Here is a 17,940-nt window from a genome sequence, read left to right as displayed (position 1 = left end):
TAAGCAGTCACTCAATAATCACATGAATTGATTTAGCCTAATTGCTTCATTAGGGTCCCAACTGTTCCCAATGATTAATCTCTCCTAATTGGTATTAACTGCCTTCACACCCTTGTGTGGAGAGTAAAATCTTTGTAAAGGCCAATCATTCTTCACTCCCCAACCCCAAGCTAACTGGTGTGAGAACTGAAAATCAAATAAACTGTTGAACACACAGTAGTTTCATTATGCATCCAAATTTGGTTTAGTCAAATGATAGCTTGTAGCATTTGAGAATATCTCAGAATATCAGATTCTGCTGGCTATAAAATGGTTTATAAATTTGAGAGTTCATTTGTGACTGGTAAAAGAAAAAAAATTCTTTTCTCCTCAATTCCTGTACCTTTGATTTTAAGACTCAGATATTTCATGGGCAATATGAGTGGCTATGATTCTGTCTAATACACAAATTTCAGGCCATAGCTAAGCTCATGCAAATAAGATAGCTTTAGAGGGGATCTCTGGATAACTTCATAATTTTGACTGGAGCCAGAAAATCAAATACATGCTTTTCATTGGTATATGCCTGGGATGTGTTGACGCTAAAATCTTAATCCATTATGTCTGCTAACTCTATATAATGGCAGAATTGAACTGTCGGTGAGTCATAGGTGTTATAGATGTGTTGTTTGATATTAAGCAAACAACACACATTTGGTGTTAGTGATCATGAAAATGACTGCACAGGTCACAGACTTAAACTGATTTTAAGTGTTTGATTTCTGGTGAGAATTAAGACCTTGGAGGAGGGAGCCAATGCAAACTGTTGGGAGGGAAAAGTAAAAAGTGTGGAACTCTCAGAATTAAATGTTCTGGCTGCTGAGGTTTGTCTTAGTTCCTGAGAGTGAATCCCCTTAGTCGGCATCTCCTGAGAGTGATCCCCAAAGTCTGGGAACCTGAGTTTGGTGTCCCTTGATACTGTGGGATAAATAGGTTGCTTCCTTTCAATTGCACTTAGTACACCAGCTTAGAAATTATGTGCATGATTTCATGTTAGACATATATACTCTTGCATAGATCCCTAATATACAGTAATAAAACCTGAAAGGAAGACAATTGTTGACATCTTTGTTTTCTGCTAAATTTGAATAAGAATGTTAAAATCCATAGAACTAATATTCAGGAAAATATAGGGGCCTTGGTCAGTTCAGGTATTTTCCCAATCTCTTCTACTTCTGCCCCCAAGAGGAAAGTCCTTGTTCTTTGATGTTTTTGTTTGCTTACTTTCTGTTTCTCTAAACCATGAGTTTTGCTAGCTTTGTTTGGTATTTGTGACAATATCCTTCTTGATTTTTGTTGCTCATCTGCTAATTCTTGGCCTTTTTTGTTACATCATGGCAAAATGCTGTCATGTTATAGATTGTGTATAGACTGTGCTTCTGTAGGAAATATTGATAGTTAAAATGGATTGTCTATCTTTTCTTCCATATATGCTGATTTTTGTGCTTTTTCAACACTTGAAGTGACCTTATTTATTTATTTATTTATTTTCTCCATCTAGTGTTAGCTGATGTATCTGCACAATGACATATGGATAACTATTAATTACCCCTGGTTGGGTATTTATACCATTGTATTTATTTGTTCTGATAAACACTGGGCAATCCTTGCAGTTTTGTAAGCATTTTTCTTAAATATCCTGATGCTCTATCTATGAACACTGATATGAAACACTGTACTATCCTCATAGAAAATGATCTGCTCATCTCACTGTGTAACCCTTTTAAATTTTCTGACACAAATCCTGATTAACCTGAAGAGCATATTGCTTTTCCAAGCTTCAATGTAATGGTGTTATAATGGACCATGTTTCTGCATATTTTCTATTTAATCACTTTTATATCTTCATTCTATTTTACTTTTGAAATCTGTACATATGTATCTTAAGTTCACAAAAATGTAATGTATTTAGCACATAAAATTGGTTTGGAACACTATTTCTTTGGAAGCTCAGATATCTTATAAAAGAATGTTCTCAACTCTACTCCTATTGTTTATATAATTTCTGTCATTATTTTTAATGATCAGAAACTGTAACAACACTGTTCATTGTTAAGCTTTTATTAAAATGATAATATTATCTGTTAGGTTACATTGGAATAAAGAATACAAATATTTTGCTATACCTCCATTTGCTTTCAGCCTTTTCTTTACTTGGATGACTTCCAAGACTATGTTGCTCTTTATGTCTGATGAATTATTTTCTAATTTACTTGATAGAAAACAAGAGACAATGAATGAGAGAAAGAGCTCCTATTCACAAGTTCACTTTGCAAATGCTCACATCTTCCAGGGAGGGATCAGATCTAAACCTGAGAGCAGGTAACTCACTTCAGGTTTTCCATGTGGGTGGCACAAACCACATGTCTTGAGACATCATCATGACTTCCCAGGGTCTGCTTTAATTGGAAGCTGGAGTTAGGATCAGAATCAGGAAATGCACCCGGGTCCTCAATTGTGGAATACAGTTTTATTAAACTTAACAGTTACCCTAAGCCTTTTTTTAAACTGAAATACATGGATGCAAGTTTGAACATCATGCCTGTAATTTGACAACAGTATTAAGAATGAATGAAACAGTATAAAGGGATGGGGTCATGAGCAGTGAGTTAAGCCACGACTTGGGATGCCCTCATCTCATATTTATCTTCCTCATTCAGGTCCTGGCCATTCCCCACTTCCATTCCAGATTCTTGCTACAATGTATCTGAGGGGCATTTGATGATGTCTTAAGTATTCATGTACCTTCTGCCTACATTGGAGATACAAAAAGTGTTCCTGGCTCCTAGATTAAACTGGAACCAGTCCCAGGTTTTGCAAACATTGACAAGTGAACTAGTGGATGGAAGATCTATCCACTACTGTCCCTCCTCCTTTCAAGTAAATAAATACATATTAAAACCTTACAACTATTCTTCCATTTAGGTTCAAGTTTAGCTTTGCAACAATGGCATTCATAGAATATCAGAAAGGCATGCAAGGGATGAGCAGAAAGTTCAATGGGAAAGGCAACCTTGATTTTTAGATTTTAAGATTATTCAAATAATCCTTAGCAGGACAGGAGATTATTGCCTTATTACTTTCTTATGCTTTGTAAATGATGTAGTTTGGTTAATCACATATTGCAGACAGTTCATTGACAGAATATAGAGACATTTCTGATTTTTAAAATTTTGCTCAGTCTTTGATTAACACTACTTTTATGTTATCACAGGATACAGTGCAACATTTGAGTACGCACACAACATAATTTAATCTATCTAGAAAATGAGGATTTTCCTTGCTTATTTTGTGTTTAAGGCCTACAAGCTCCTCCATAACAATTTCTTATACAGTGTATCTTATCATGAACTAAAGTCACAACACTGTATTATGGAACACTGCCAGTGGTTCGTTCTTTCTAACTCTGTTTCTATATCTGTTATCGTACCACCCAGTATCTTCAGTAATGAATCTTCCCATCCTAATTAAAAACATTTATATTTATATCCACCATTTTTTAGAAACCCATATATCAGAGAACATGTGAAATTTACTTCTTCCTATGCCAGTCTTACTTCACTTAAGGATCTCCAGTTCCACCCATTTTGAAGCAAATAATATTTCAATCCTTTTTAATCACTGAATTAGGACTGGAAAACCTGTAACACATCGATAGATTCCTAGGTTGGTTCCAAATATTTACTACTATGAATACTGCTGTAGTCAAAACAGGAAGCAGAAATCTCTTTTGCATGCAGATTGAATTTCCTTCTGATACATACACAATGGTTGGAGAGGTTTACCCCTTCTCATTTTTTGAGGGATGGCCATACTAAGTCTTCATAATGCTCAGGCTAACTTGCATTCTCATCAATATCTTATATTTTAAAATATTTATTTATTTGAAAGTCATAGTTACAGATAGAAAGAGAGAGATCTTCCATCCACTGGTTCACTCCCCAAATGGCTGCAATGGCTAGAGCTGGGCCAAAACAAAGCCAGGAACCAGAAGCTTCCTCCTGGGTCTCCCATGTGGGAGCAGAGGCCTAAAGACTTGGGCCACCTTCCACTGATTTCCCAGGCCACAGAAGAGAGTTGGATCAGAAGTGGAGCAGCTGGGACTCAAGTCCCCATATGGGATTTTGGCACTGCAGGTGGCGGCTTTAATTGCTACACAACAGTGCAGGCTCCAATAACATATTAAAGTTTTCTTTTCTTCATACCCCGCTAGCATTTGTTAGGTGACACCTAGTGTGTTTTGATTTGCATTTTCCTATATAATAATTATATTGCATTTTTCCCATTTTTGTTGACCATGGGTATTTCTTCTTTACAGAAATGCCTGTTCAGATCCTTTCCCAATTCTTAGATATATTTGTGCATAATTTCAGCAGTTTCATATGTATTCTGAATTTCAGTTCTTCCTGAAATGCAGAATTGGCAAATACGTTATCCCAGTCTACTGGGGTATTAAAATAATTTTATTCATATAAGGTGAACAAATTTCATGTATTTCATATACACAGACTTAAGAGCATAATATTTCCCACCCTAACCTCCCTCTTGCCCATGCTCCGACCCTCTGTCCTCCTTCCTCTCTTATTTTTTTCTTTTTATATCTATAATTGCATAATTTCAATTTATTTTATAATCACAAGCTGAACTCTGCACCAAATAAAGAATTGAATGGAACAAGTAGAAAAATCACTGTTTATCAAGAGTACAGACAAGGATTGTAAGCAATAACCAAAACTCAACATTGCATTTTTGTGCTTTGTTTCTTTGTGCTTTGTTTATTTGTTTATTTTGTGCTGGTTTATTTGACTGAGAATAATGGCTTCCATATGCATATACTTTGTTGTAAAAGACAAGATCTTATTAATTTATATAGCTGAGTAGTTTTGCATAGTGTATATATACCACATTTTCTTTAACCATTATTCAGTTGATGAATCTCTTGGTTGATGTCAGATCTTAGCTATTGATCTGCAATAAACATAAGGTGCAGACAGGTCTTCCTTATGCTGATTTCATTCCATTTGGGTAAATTTTTAGGAGTGGGATGGCTGTGTATACGGTAGAACAATTTTCAGATTACTGAAAAATTACCAGACTGTGTTCCATAATGGTTGTACTCTTTTACAATTTAACCAGCAGTGGATTATAGTATTTTATCACCCATATATTTGCTAACATTTATTGTTTTATAATTTTTGAAAGATAGCCACTCTAATTGGGGTGAGGTTTCACCCTCATCATCCTTTTGGTTTGCATTTCCTGTTGGCTAATGATCCTGAGCATTTTTAAATGTTTCTGTTGACCATTTGAATGTCATCCTTCAAAAATGTCTGTTTTGTCCTTTGCCCATTGCTTGACAGGATTTTTGTTGTTTTTGCTGTTCTGGATTACTTGAACTCTTTGTAGATTCTGGGTATCAGACCTTTAACCATTGCAAGATTTGCAAATATTTTCTCCTGTTCTCTTGGATGCCTCTACAATATATTGAGCAATTCCTTTGCAGTGCATAAGCATCTTAGCTTAATGCAATCCTATTTGTTTATTTTTGCTTTGATTGCCTATCATTCTGGGGTATTTTACAAGAATTCCGTGTGTATGCCAATGTCTTGCTGAGTCTCCCAATATTTTCATCTAGTAATTTGATGTTATCAGGTTATTGTTTTATATCATTGATCCATCTATAGTTCATTTCTGTATAAATTGTAAGGTGGTGGTCTTGTTTCATACTTCTACATGCAGAATCCAAGTTTTCCAGTAACATTTGTTGAAGAGTACCTTTTTTTCAGGCATTGATTTTGGCTCCTTTGTCAAAGATCGGTTGGTTGTACACGAGTGTATTAAGTTCTGGAATTTCTACTCTAGTCCATTGGTCTACATGTCTATTTTTGTGCCAGTATTAGGCTTTTTTGATTCTAACTGACCTGTAGTTGTCATGAAATCTGATATTGCGATGACTCTGGCTTTGTTTTATTCTTTAAGTTTGCTCTAGCTATTCAGGATCTCTTGGGCTTCCATATGAATTTTAGCATCAATTTTTCTATCTTTCTTTTTCAGAAGAATGTCGTTACTATTTTGATTGGGATCATATTGAACATGTAAATTGCTTTCAGTAGTATGGACATTTTGATTCTATTAATTCTTCTAATCCATGAACATGACAGATATTTCCATTTTTATGTTCTCCTATTTATTTTAAAAATGTTTTGTAATTATCATTGTAGAGATATTTGACCTCTTTATTTAAATTTATTCCAATTTGGCTATTGTGAATTGAACTGATCTTGCATGTCCTTCTCAGCCATAGCATTGTCTTTTTATGCAAATGCTATTGAATTTTGTGTATTGATTTTATCTTGCAAATTTACCAACCTCTCTTGAGTTCCAATAGTCTCTTGGTGGAGTCTTTTGGCTTCCCTATATATAAAATCATATCTTCTATCAACAGTAATAATTTGACTTCAACCTTTCCAATTTGTATCCCTTTGCTTGGATTTTGCTTGCTGGTGGCTCTCAGTAAGCCTTCTAGAACTATATTGAATAGCAATTATGGGGGTGAGCATCCTTGTAGATCTTAGTGGAAATGCTTCCAATTTACCCACACAATTTGATGGTGGCTCTGTATTTGTCATAAACTACCTTGAATGTGTTCATGAATATTCCTTCTATTCCCAGTTCAAGGTTTTTATCAAGGACATATTTTATCTAGTGCATTCCCACTTGGTCTGGGTGAATTATATTTCTAATGTGTTGTTATGTTTGATTAGCAAGTATTTTGGAGGATTGTTTGCATCTGTATTTATCAAATATATTGGTCTTAGTTTGCTTTGTACATATACCTGGTTTTAGAATTAAAGTGATGCTGGTTTTATAGGAGTTAAGAGGGGTTTTATCTTCACTCTGATGATTGTCTTCTTTGTTGTGAATTATCTTGTTAGTTTGATATAAGGTTTCTCTATTAGTTTTTTATTGCCTGTTCTTAGGGTATCTTATCAAGAAGCCATTGCTTATGTCAATGTCTTATAGTTTTCTCTATATTTTGTAAGTTTCAGTTCTTACATTTACATCCATGACTCACTTTCAGTTGACTTTGTATAGGAAAAGAGGGGTGGTCATCTGGGTTTAGTCATGTCCATATGGATATCCTGTTGCCTCTGGACAATTTACTGAATAGACTATACCTTTTCCAGTGTATTTTTGTTAGCTTTGTAAAAGATCCATTGTCTGTATGTATCTGTATTTCTTTTTGGGAGCCTCTATCCTCTTACCCTGGTCTATTCATCAGTTTTTATGCCAGGGTTTACCATACATCTATGGTATGTATTGAACTCATTTGTTGTGACCCCAGACGTGTTCTGTTTCTCAAGAGTTACTTTTCTATGTGGAACTTTTTTTAATATATGTGAAGATATGAGGTTTAGGTTTATTTTTCTAGATACATGATGAATTCCATTGATTTTGATGGAAAGCATATTGTATCTGTAAATTAACTTGGATAATATGGAAATATTAAAGTATTTCAATCTGTGAATATGAGCAGTCTTTTTGATCTCAGATTCTTTATCATGGCTTTAGAATTGTTGCTGTAGAGGCATTTTACATCACAAGTCAAATTTATCCAGGGTATTTTATTTCTTATTGTGAATTTAAATTTCTTCTTTAATTTATTTTTTCAGTGGGTTCACAATAGTATTGGTATATAAAACTTATTCTGATTTTTTGTGCTTACTTTGTATCCTACAAATCTACCAGTCATTTACCAGTTCAGGTGGCCTGTTGTTGAACTCGTTGCATTTCCATATAAATAGAATAAAATCATCTGGAAAAATAAATAATTTCAATTTCTCCTTTTCTACATCTATGTCTTTTATTTCCTTCCCTTTTCTTTTTGTTTTGCCTAGACCTTACATTGCAGTATTGAATATAAAAGTAAAAAATGTGCATCATTTTATGGTTCCAATTATAGGGTGAATGCTTTCATTTTGTTAGCATTCAATAGAATCTGGCTCAGGTTCCTCAAATGCAAGGGTTTTGTAATTGAAGTATATGCAATCTGTAAGTGTTCTGCTCAATTTACTTCTCATAAGTGAATGTATAATTTTATACAAAATGTTTTCTGCATCTAGTTTATTATACTGATGTTTATTTTTGATTGATGTGAATTATTGGAATTATGAATTACATTCATATTTTCCCTGTTCCTGTATTACATCTGACTTGATTATGATATCTGACTATTTTATTTTATTTTATTTTATTTTATTTTATTTTATTTTTTGGATTCCAAACTGGATTCAATCACTATCAAATTTTGCACCTATATTCTAATATAAATTCTATTAGGATGACAGTGTTGCATTATATTCAGCAGGGACTCTGCTGTGTAAGTTTTTATTTGAAAAAAGAGAATCAGAGATAAACAGAGATCTTGCATCTATCAGGTCACTTTAGGAAAAACTGGCCTTATATAATGAGTTTGGAAATGTTACCTCCCTAACAATTTGTATAATACTTTTCAAAAAAATTGGTGTTTTTTTTAATTTTGTAGATTTTAGCAATGATGACATTTGTTGTTGATCTTTTGTTTGAACACATTATTCCTCATTTAATGTTCTCAGTATTGCTCTATTCAGAGATGTTATTATTATTATAGAAAACTTTTTATAATTCCCTTAATTAAACTTAGGTTTATTTATTTATTTTTTAACTTTGATTTCATAAATATAAATGTCCAAAGTACATCTTTTGGATTATACTGGCTTCCCCCCCAAAACCTCCCTCCCACCCGCAACCATCCCATCTCCCACTCCCTCTCCCATACCATTCACACCAAGATTCATTTTTTCAATTATTTTTATATACAGGAGATCAATTTAGTATATGCTAAGGAAAGATTTGAACAGTTTGCACATACACAGAAACACAAAGTATAGAGTACTGTTTTAGTAGTAGTTTTACCGTTAATTCACATAGTACAACACATTAAGGACAGAGAGCCTACATGGGGAGTAAGTGCACAGTGACTCCTGTTGTTGACTTAACAATTGACAATCTAATTTATGACGTCAGTAATCACCAGAGGCTCTTGTCATGAGCTGTCAAGGCTGTGGAAGCCTCTTGAGTTCACCACCTCTGATCTTATTTAGACAAGGCCATAGTCAAAGTGGAAGTTCTCTCCTCCCTTCAGAGAAAGGTACCTCCTTCTTTGATGGCCCCATTCTTTCCACCGGGATCTCACTCACAGAGATCTTTCAGTTAGGTCTTTTTTGCCAGACTGTCTTGGCTTTCCATGCCTGAAATACTCTCATGGGATTTTAGCCATATCTAAAACCTTAAGGGCTGATTCTGAGGCCAGAGTGCTGTTTAGGACATCTGCCATTCTATGAGTCACTTCCCATCTTAGGTTGTTCTCTCCTTTTTAATTCTATCAGTCAGTATTATCAGATACTAGTCTTGTTTAGGTGATCCCTTTGATTCTCAATCCTGTCGTTATGATCAATTATGAATTGAAACTGATCACTTTGCCTAGTGAGCTGGCATTGCTACATGCCACCTTAATGGGATTGAATTGGAATCCCCTGGCATGTTTCTAACTCTACCACTAGGGGTATGTCTGATGAGCATGGGCCATACTGTACATCTCCCCCCTCTCTTATTTCCACTCTTATATTTAACAGAGATCACTTTTCAGTTAAATTTAAACACCTAAGAATAATTGCATGTTAATTAACGAGTTCAACCAATGGCATTAAGTAGAACAAAAAATACTAAAAGGAACAAAATAGTAAGTTGTTCTTCAACAGTCAGGACAAGGGCTGATCAAGTCATTTTTTCTCATAGTGTACATTTCACTTCAACAGGTTTCCTCTTAGGTGCTCAGTCAGTTGTCACCGTTCAAGAACATATGATATTTGTCCCTTTGGGACTGGCTTATTTCACTCAGCATGATGTATTCCAGATTCCTCCATTTTGTTGCAAATGAACAGATTTCATTTCTTTACTGCTGTATAGTATTCTATAGAGTGCATAGCCCATAATTTCTTTATCCAGTCTTTTGTTGATGGGCATTTAGGTTGATTCCAGGTCTTAGCTATTGTGAATTGAGCTGCAATACACATTAAGATATAGACAGCTCTTTTATTTGCCAATTTAATTTCCTTTGGGTAAATTCCAAGGAATGGGATGGCTGGGTTGTATGGTAGGGTTATATTCAGGTTTCTGAGGAATCTCCAGGCAGACTTCCATAATGGCTTTACCAGCTGGCCTCATATGATGAGTCTGGAAAAGTTACCTCTCTAACTTTTCAAAAGATTGGTGTTATTTTTTTTAATTTTGTAGATTTTATTAATGAAGATATTTGTTGCTGATCTTTCATTTGAACACATTATTCCTGATTTAATGTTCTTACTCAGTATTGCTCTATTCAGATATGTTATAATTATAGAAAACTTTTATTTAATAAATATAAATTTCAAAAGTACAACCTTTGGATTATAGTGATTCTTTGCTCTATAACCACCCTTCTACCCACAAACCATCCCATCTCCTACTCCCTCTCCTATCCCATTCTTCATTAAGATTCATTTTAAATATCTTTATATACAGAAGATCAACTCTATACTAAGTAAAGATTTCAACAGGTTGCACCCACACAGAAAGACAAAGTATAAAGCATGGTTTGAGAACTAGTGATAGTGTTAATTCTCATAGTAAAAAAACATTAAGTACACAGGTCCCAATATAGGGAGCAAGTGCACAGTGACTCCTGTTGATGATTTAACAGTTCAGACTTTCATTTATGATGTCAGTAATCATCTGAGGCTCTTTTCATGAGCTGCCAAGGCTATGGAAGCCTCTTGAGTTCACAAAGTCCAACATTATTTATACAAGGTCATAATCAAACTGGAAGTTCTCTCCTCCCTTCAGAGAAAGGTACCTCATTCCTTAATGTCTGCTTCTTTCTGCTGGAATCTCACTCACAGAGGTCTTTCTTTAAGGTCATTTTTGCCACATTTTGTCCTGTGTTTCCATGCCTGAACTACTCTCATGTGCTTTGTAGCCAGATCCAAATGCCTTAAGGTGTGATTCTGAGGCCAGAGTTCTGTTTACGGCATTTGTCATTCTAAGAGTCTGCTCTGTGACCTGCTTCCCATCTTGGATTGTTCTCTCCTTTTTAATTCTGCAATTATTAGCAGACACTGGTCTTATTTGTGTGCTCCCTTGACACTTAATCCTCTTTATGATCAGTTATGGACTTAAACTGATCACTTTAATTAGTAAGGTGGCATTGGCACATGCCAATTTTTAGTATTTCAAGTCCCATGGCAAGTTTTATGCTTTACCCTTAGGGGTAAATACCTGGGAGCATGTGCCAAACTGTATATCCCCTCCATCTCTTATTCCAACTCTTATTTTTTATTTAAATTTGATTTAAACACCTAAGAATAATTCTGTGTTAAGTAAAAAGTTCAACCAATGGTATTAAGTAGAAAAATAAAATACTAAAATGAATAAAATAGTAAGCTGTTCCTTGACAGTCATCACAAGGGCTGATCAAGTCACTGCTTCTCATAGTGTCAGTTTCACTTCTACAGTTTTCCTTTTAGATGCTCAGTTGTCACATATCAGGGAGAACATATGATTTTTGTCCCTTTGGAACTGGCTTATTTCACTCAGTATGATGTTTTCCAGATTCCTCCATTTTGTTGCAAATGACCAGATATCATTTATTTTACCACTGTGTAGTATTCTGTAGAATACATATCACTTAACTTCTTTATCCAGTCTTCTGTTGATGGGCATTTAGGTTGATTCCATGTCTTAGCCATTCTGAATTGCACTGCAATAAACATTGAGGTGTAGACAGCTCTTTTATTTGCCAATTTAATACTCCTTGGGTAAATTCCAAAGTATGGAATTGCTGGGTCATGTGGTAGGGATACATTCAGATTTATGAGGTATCTCCAAACTGTATCCATAGTGGCTTTACCAGTCTGCATTCCCACCAACAGTGGGTTATTGTGCCTTTGCCCCCACCACCTCACCATCATCTGTTCTTAGTTGATTTCTGTATGAAAGCCATTCTAACTGGAGTGAGGTGAAAACTCATTGTGGTTTTGCTTTGCATTTCCCTTATGGCCACAACAGCCAGAGCTGTGCCGATCTGAAGCCAGGAGCCAGCAGCTTCTTCTAGGTCTCCCACTTGGGTGCAGGGACTCGGCCATCTTCTACTGCTTTCCCAGGCCATAGCAGAGAGCTGGATAAGAAGTGGAGCACCTGAGACTCGAACCAGTGCTCATATGGGATGCTGGCCCTGCAGGCCAGGGCTTTAATCCACTGCACCACAGCACCAGCCCCTAGTTCACCATTTTTTTCCAAGAAAAAGAGCATGGTGATGCAGCAGGTTTAGCCACATGTGATGCCCATATTCTGTATTGAGTGCTAGTCTGAATTCTAGGTGCTCTACTTCTTCACCAGTTCCCTGCATCAGTTTAAACAATCAACAAAGCAATAGTCATAATTTTTAGCATTTGTTTCAGTATCTGTGATGTAAATAGTTTTCCTCTGTCCTATTTCAGGCTACCGATTTTTTATAAATGAACATGGCACTGGGAAGAGATGCTCAGTTGTGCACCATTATTTACTATTTACACCATGCTAATACAATAGGCATAATCTCAAGATAGATAGCAGTAAAATAAATAGTAAGTGATGATTTTTTAAAATATTTATTTGTTTATCTGAAAGGCAGAGTTATATATAGAGAGGGAAAGACACAGAGCGAATCTTCCATCTGCTAGTGCACTTGACAAATGGTTTAAACACCTGTGTCTGATTCAGGCTGAAGTCAGCAGCCGAGAAGTCCTCCCACATCTCCCATGTGCTTGGCAGGTACCCAAGTATGTAGACCACCTTCCACTGCTTTCCTAGGTTCATTAACAGGGAGCTGGATCAGAAGCAAAGCAGCCAGAACTTGAACAGTGCTCATATTAGATGCCAGCATTTCAGGCAGAAGCTTAACCCTGTATACTGGAACGCCAGCCCTGGAAGTGATGATTTAGAGTAGGTTTTCTTTTTTTTTATTTTAAGTTTATATAAACTTTCATTTTAAATAAGAGCTACGCTGAACAACTGACTAGTAAAGTTCAAAATACTTGAGGAACCAGCTGTCAAAATGAATATTAAGGGGCCGGTGCTGTGGCACAGTGGGTTAACGCCATGGCCTGAAGCACCAGGCATCCAATATGGATGCTGGTTCGAGATCCAGCTGCTCCACTTCAGATCCAGCTCTCTGCTATGGCCTGGGAAGGCAGTAGAAGATGGCCCAAATCCTTGGGCTCCTGCACCCACGTGGGAGACCTGGAAGAAGCTCGTGGCTCCTGACTTCAGATTCGCCCAGCTCCTGCCATTGAGGCCATTTGGGGAGTGAACCATCAGATGGAAGATCTCTCCCTCTCTCTCTCTCTGCATCTCCTCTCTCTGTGTAACTCTGACTTTCAAATAGATAAATAAATCTTTAAAAATATTAATTTATTTCAGAAAAATACACTAAGTATTTCTCTACTCTTATGCCTTACTAATTTTTTAGGCATTTTCTATGCATTCTGATGGTACAGCTACCTAAAAACACTATATTTAATTTAATTACCAGATTTGTTGTTAAAATGGTCTCCTTCCCTTACTCAGGTAATCATTATATTGGGATCTATTTTATTAAAAGTATTATAATGTTCTCCCTGATCAGTGACAACTAACTGAGCACCAAAGGGGAAACCTGTTGAAGTGAAATGGACACTATGAGAAACAGTGACTTGATCAGCTCTTATCCTGACTGTTGATGTACAATGTAATACTTTATCCATTTTAGTATTTTTTCCTTGTTTTATTCTACTACTATTGGTTGAACTCTGCAATTAACACACAAATATTCTTAGGTGTTTAAATTTTAACTGAAAAGTGACCCCTGTTAAATATAACAGTGGGAATAAGAGAGGGAGGAGATATACAATTTCAGATATGCTCAATCTGACTTGCCCCAAATGGTGGAGTTAGAATCATGCCAGGGGATCCCAATACAATCCCATCAAGGTGGCATGTACCAATGCCATCTCACTAGTCCAAGTGATCAATTTCAATTCACAATTGATCACACTGATAGGTCTAAGAGTCAAAGGGATCACACAAACAAGACTAGTGTCTGCTAATACTAACTGATAGAATCAAAAAGGGAGAGAACGATCCATCATGGGAAGTGGGATATACAGCAGACCCATAGAATGGCAGATGTCCTAAACAGCACTCTGGCCTCAGAATCAGCCATTAAGGCACTCGGATCTGGCTGAAGAGCCCTTGAGAGTATTTTAGGCATGGAAAACCAAGACACCTGGAAAAAAAAAAAAAAGAAGACCTAAATGAAAGATCTCTGTGAGTGAGATCCCAGTGGAAAGAACGGGGCCATCAAAGAAGGAGGTACCTTTCTCTGAAGGGAGGAGAGAACTTCCACTTTGACTATGACCCTGTCGGAATAAGATTGAAGTTGGCGAACTCAAAAGGCTTCCATAGCCTTGGCAACTCATGACTAGAGCCTAGGGAGATTACTGATGCCATAAACAATAGTGTCAAATTGTTAAGTCAACAACAGGAGTCACTATGTACTTACTTCTCATGTGGGATCTGTCCTTAGTGTGTTGTCCAATGTGAAGTAATGTGATAGCTAGTACTGAAACAGTATATTACACTTTGTGTTTCTGCGTGGGTGCAAACTGATGAAAGCTTTACTTAATATATACTAAATCGATCTCTGTATATAAAGAGAATTGAAAATGAATCTTGATGTGAATGTGTGGGGAGCAACTCGGACTATACTGTTACTGGAATTAAGACTTATTCTATGCATCTGCTTTCCCACAATATGGCACTGAGAAGGGAGAAACAGCTTCTACACAGCTGCCTCCAGTTCAACCAATAAACTGTAGGACCTGCTCCTGATTGGAGGAGAGCAGCGTACTCGGCGTGTGGGTAGCATAGTTGGGATTGGTGGAAGAGGACTATAAAGGAGGAGAGAGACAACATGCACCAGGAACATCTAACGGGAACACCTGAGGAACACCTGTGCAGCCCCCGAGAGAGCCGGCCGGCGGTGTGCCGCTCCCCCGCGGAAGTGGGGAATGTGGCAGGGGGAACCGCCCTTCCACGGAGGTGGAAGGGACGGTAGCCAACCCGGGAAGAACCAGCAGCAAACCCAGGGAGGGCCGAGCAGACAAAAGAACAGCGCAGGGTCCTGTGTCATTCCTCCACGAAGACGGGGAGCGACAGAATGGAATGGGAGAGGGAGCGGGAGATGGGAGGGGTGTGAGTGGGAGGGAAATTATGGGGGGAAGCCATTGTAATCCATTAACTGTACTTTGGAAATTTATATTTACTAAATAAAAAAATTAAAAAAGTATTATAATGTTTTTTTTCTTGATAATATAACTAAGACATTTTCACTATAGGAAATTTGAAAATATTAGAAGATGTAAATATTAGAAAATTAATTGCCAACAATTAATTTTATATCTGTAATAATAATTCTGTTAAGTACCATAGAATTTTATATCTTATACTTAATTATAGAAAATGGGCCCCCGCCTGCGCCGCCCCCGCGCGCCCAGGACTCCGCACGGGCCTGCGGGGGGCAAGGCCAGGGCGCCCTCCGGGGGTCACCAGGGGAGCCGCACATCTGCCCACCCCGGCCCCGCCCCTGGACTGCTGCGTGGCGGGGGAAGGCCTGGCTGCGCCCAGAAACTGCCAGGCCCCGGGCGTGTCACGGCCGACCCAGGTGAGTCCTGCTGCCCGTGCGGCTGCGGGGGCTTTGCTCCCCGGGTCGCCAGGGCCAGGCTGGGGGAGGGGCCCCAGAGCCTGGCCACGCCCGGATGGGACCCAGAACTCTGGTGTAGACGCTCAGGGTTGCTCAGGAGGAAACAGAGGCGGGCTAGGACGGGGGGGCGGGACTCGGCGCCCCGCAAGGTCAGCCCCTGACCCGCCCGTGGGTACCTTGGGGTGCCTGATTCTGTCCTGGTTGCTCCTCTTCCAGTCCAGCTCTCTGCTGTGGCCTGAGAAGGCAGTGGAGGTTGGCCCAAGTGCTTGAGCCCTGCACCCGCATGGGAGACCGGGAGGAAGCACCTGGCTCCTGGCTTCAGATTGGTGCAGCGTACCGGCCATAGCGACCATTAGGGGATGAACCAATGGAAGGAAGACCTTTCTCTCTCTTTCTCTGTCTAACTCTGCCTGTCAAAAAAGTAGAACAAATATAATTTTGAATATTTTCATGATTAAAAATTCTAAATGTTTGATATAAATACCTTTCTCCTGATTTGAATGTTGTAGAAGGTGTGCATATATTGAAACACCATATGACACTCCACAAATACTTGCAATTTTTAGAAGTATATTTTTATTTTCATCTACTTGAAAGAGAGAGAAAGAGAAAGAGGGAAAAAGAGAAAGGTCTTACATCTGCTGGTTCATTTCCCAAATGCCTGGCATATCCAGGGTTCTGACAAGCTGAAGTCAGCAGGTGGGATCTCACTGAGATCCTGAGTCATCATCTGCTGTCCCGCGGATGCGTTAGCAGCAAGCTAGATCTGTGGAGCAAAACCAGGACTCAAACTGGCACACTGATATGGTGAGCTGACATTTTTTATGTACCAATTAAAAGAGTAGAGGCTTTGTCCTACCAGCGATAACCATATTGCTTTGTATTTTATTGCCTGGGTTGTGGGCTAATCGCTGAAATAATCCCATAATTTAGGGGTGAAAAATCATTGAGAAAAAGGACTATTGTTGAATGGGAAGAATAATGTATGAAGTAAGAACTAGACCTGGCAGAGACACTGGAGTAGAAAAATGCCAAAGTAGGGTTATTCTCCATGGGCAGAGTTATGGGCTGAATGGTGTTCTCCCCAATATGTATGTAAAACTCTAAGCCCCTGTATCTCATAATGTAAGTCACATTGGAGATAGGTTCTTTGAAAAGATGATTAATGTAAAATGGTCATTTTATTTTGTTTTGACTGGTATCCTTACAAGACACAGAGACTGATGAAAAACCTGTGAATGAGACAGAGGGAGAAAACAGCCAGCCACGAAACAAGAATGAAGACTCTCAAGAAATCAACCCTACTGACACCTTGATCTTGCACTTGTATTCTCCAAAATTGTGAGAAAATCAATTTCTGTTGTTGAAATTACCCAGGCTGTGGTACTTCACTGGGGCAGTTTTAACAAACTAACATAGCCGAGCATCTTCAGAGCAGGAGACAGCATGCACAACCATGACAAAATTAATTTTCCTTTAGTTTCTGTGAAATGAGAAGTAGGTAGCCATGGCTCAGAGGAGCTCTCTGCTAAAAGAAGTCGTTCACCAGGATATGGCTTCCCAGTCTCTGCTCCAAGGTACTGACACTGAAAAGATGGATTGACATTGAAGGACTTTTCTGAAATGAATTGTTAGGATGAATTTTAGACCTGCATTATAGTCACTTTTTCCAGGTAATGTTTTTCCTTTTTTATACTTTGTCGAACTTTAAACTCCCCATTAATACATGAAGTTTTCCATAGAGTAGATTAAAAAAATGGCTTTTTTGGAGATTTCTCTGATTAGCAGTATGACCTTTGTTTGATTTATATTTCCTTAAATATGTTTTATTTATTTTTCCTTGTTAATATAATCATTATCATTTTCCAGCAATTTCCCTCATAAATGCTTGTCATTCCACTATTGCTTCTATAAAATAATTCATTATTACTAATGCTGATCACAGTACATTTTACTTCATAACCCCTTGATTCCCTTTTTATTTCGTGTGTAAGTGTGTGTGTGTTTGAGCTTCTAACTATCAACTGTGTGTATATTTTGTATCC

Source organism: Oryctolagus cuniculus, chromosome 15 (genome assembly GCF_051225735.1).
Source record: "Oryctolagus cuniculus isolate XC-2025 breed Fujian yellow rabbit chromosome 15, ASM5122573v1, whole genome shotgun sequence".
Taxonomy (NCBI): Eukaryota; Metazoa; Chordata; class Mammalia; order Lagomorpha; family Leporidae; genus Oryctolagus; species Oryctolagus cuniculus.
Note: the sequence above shows the minus strand (reverse complement) of the source record.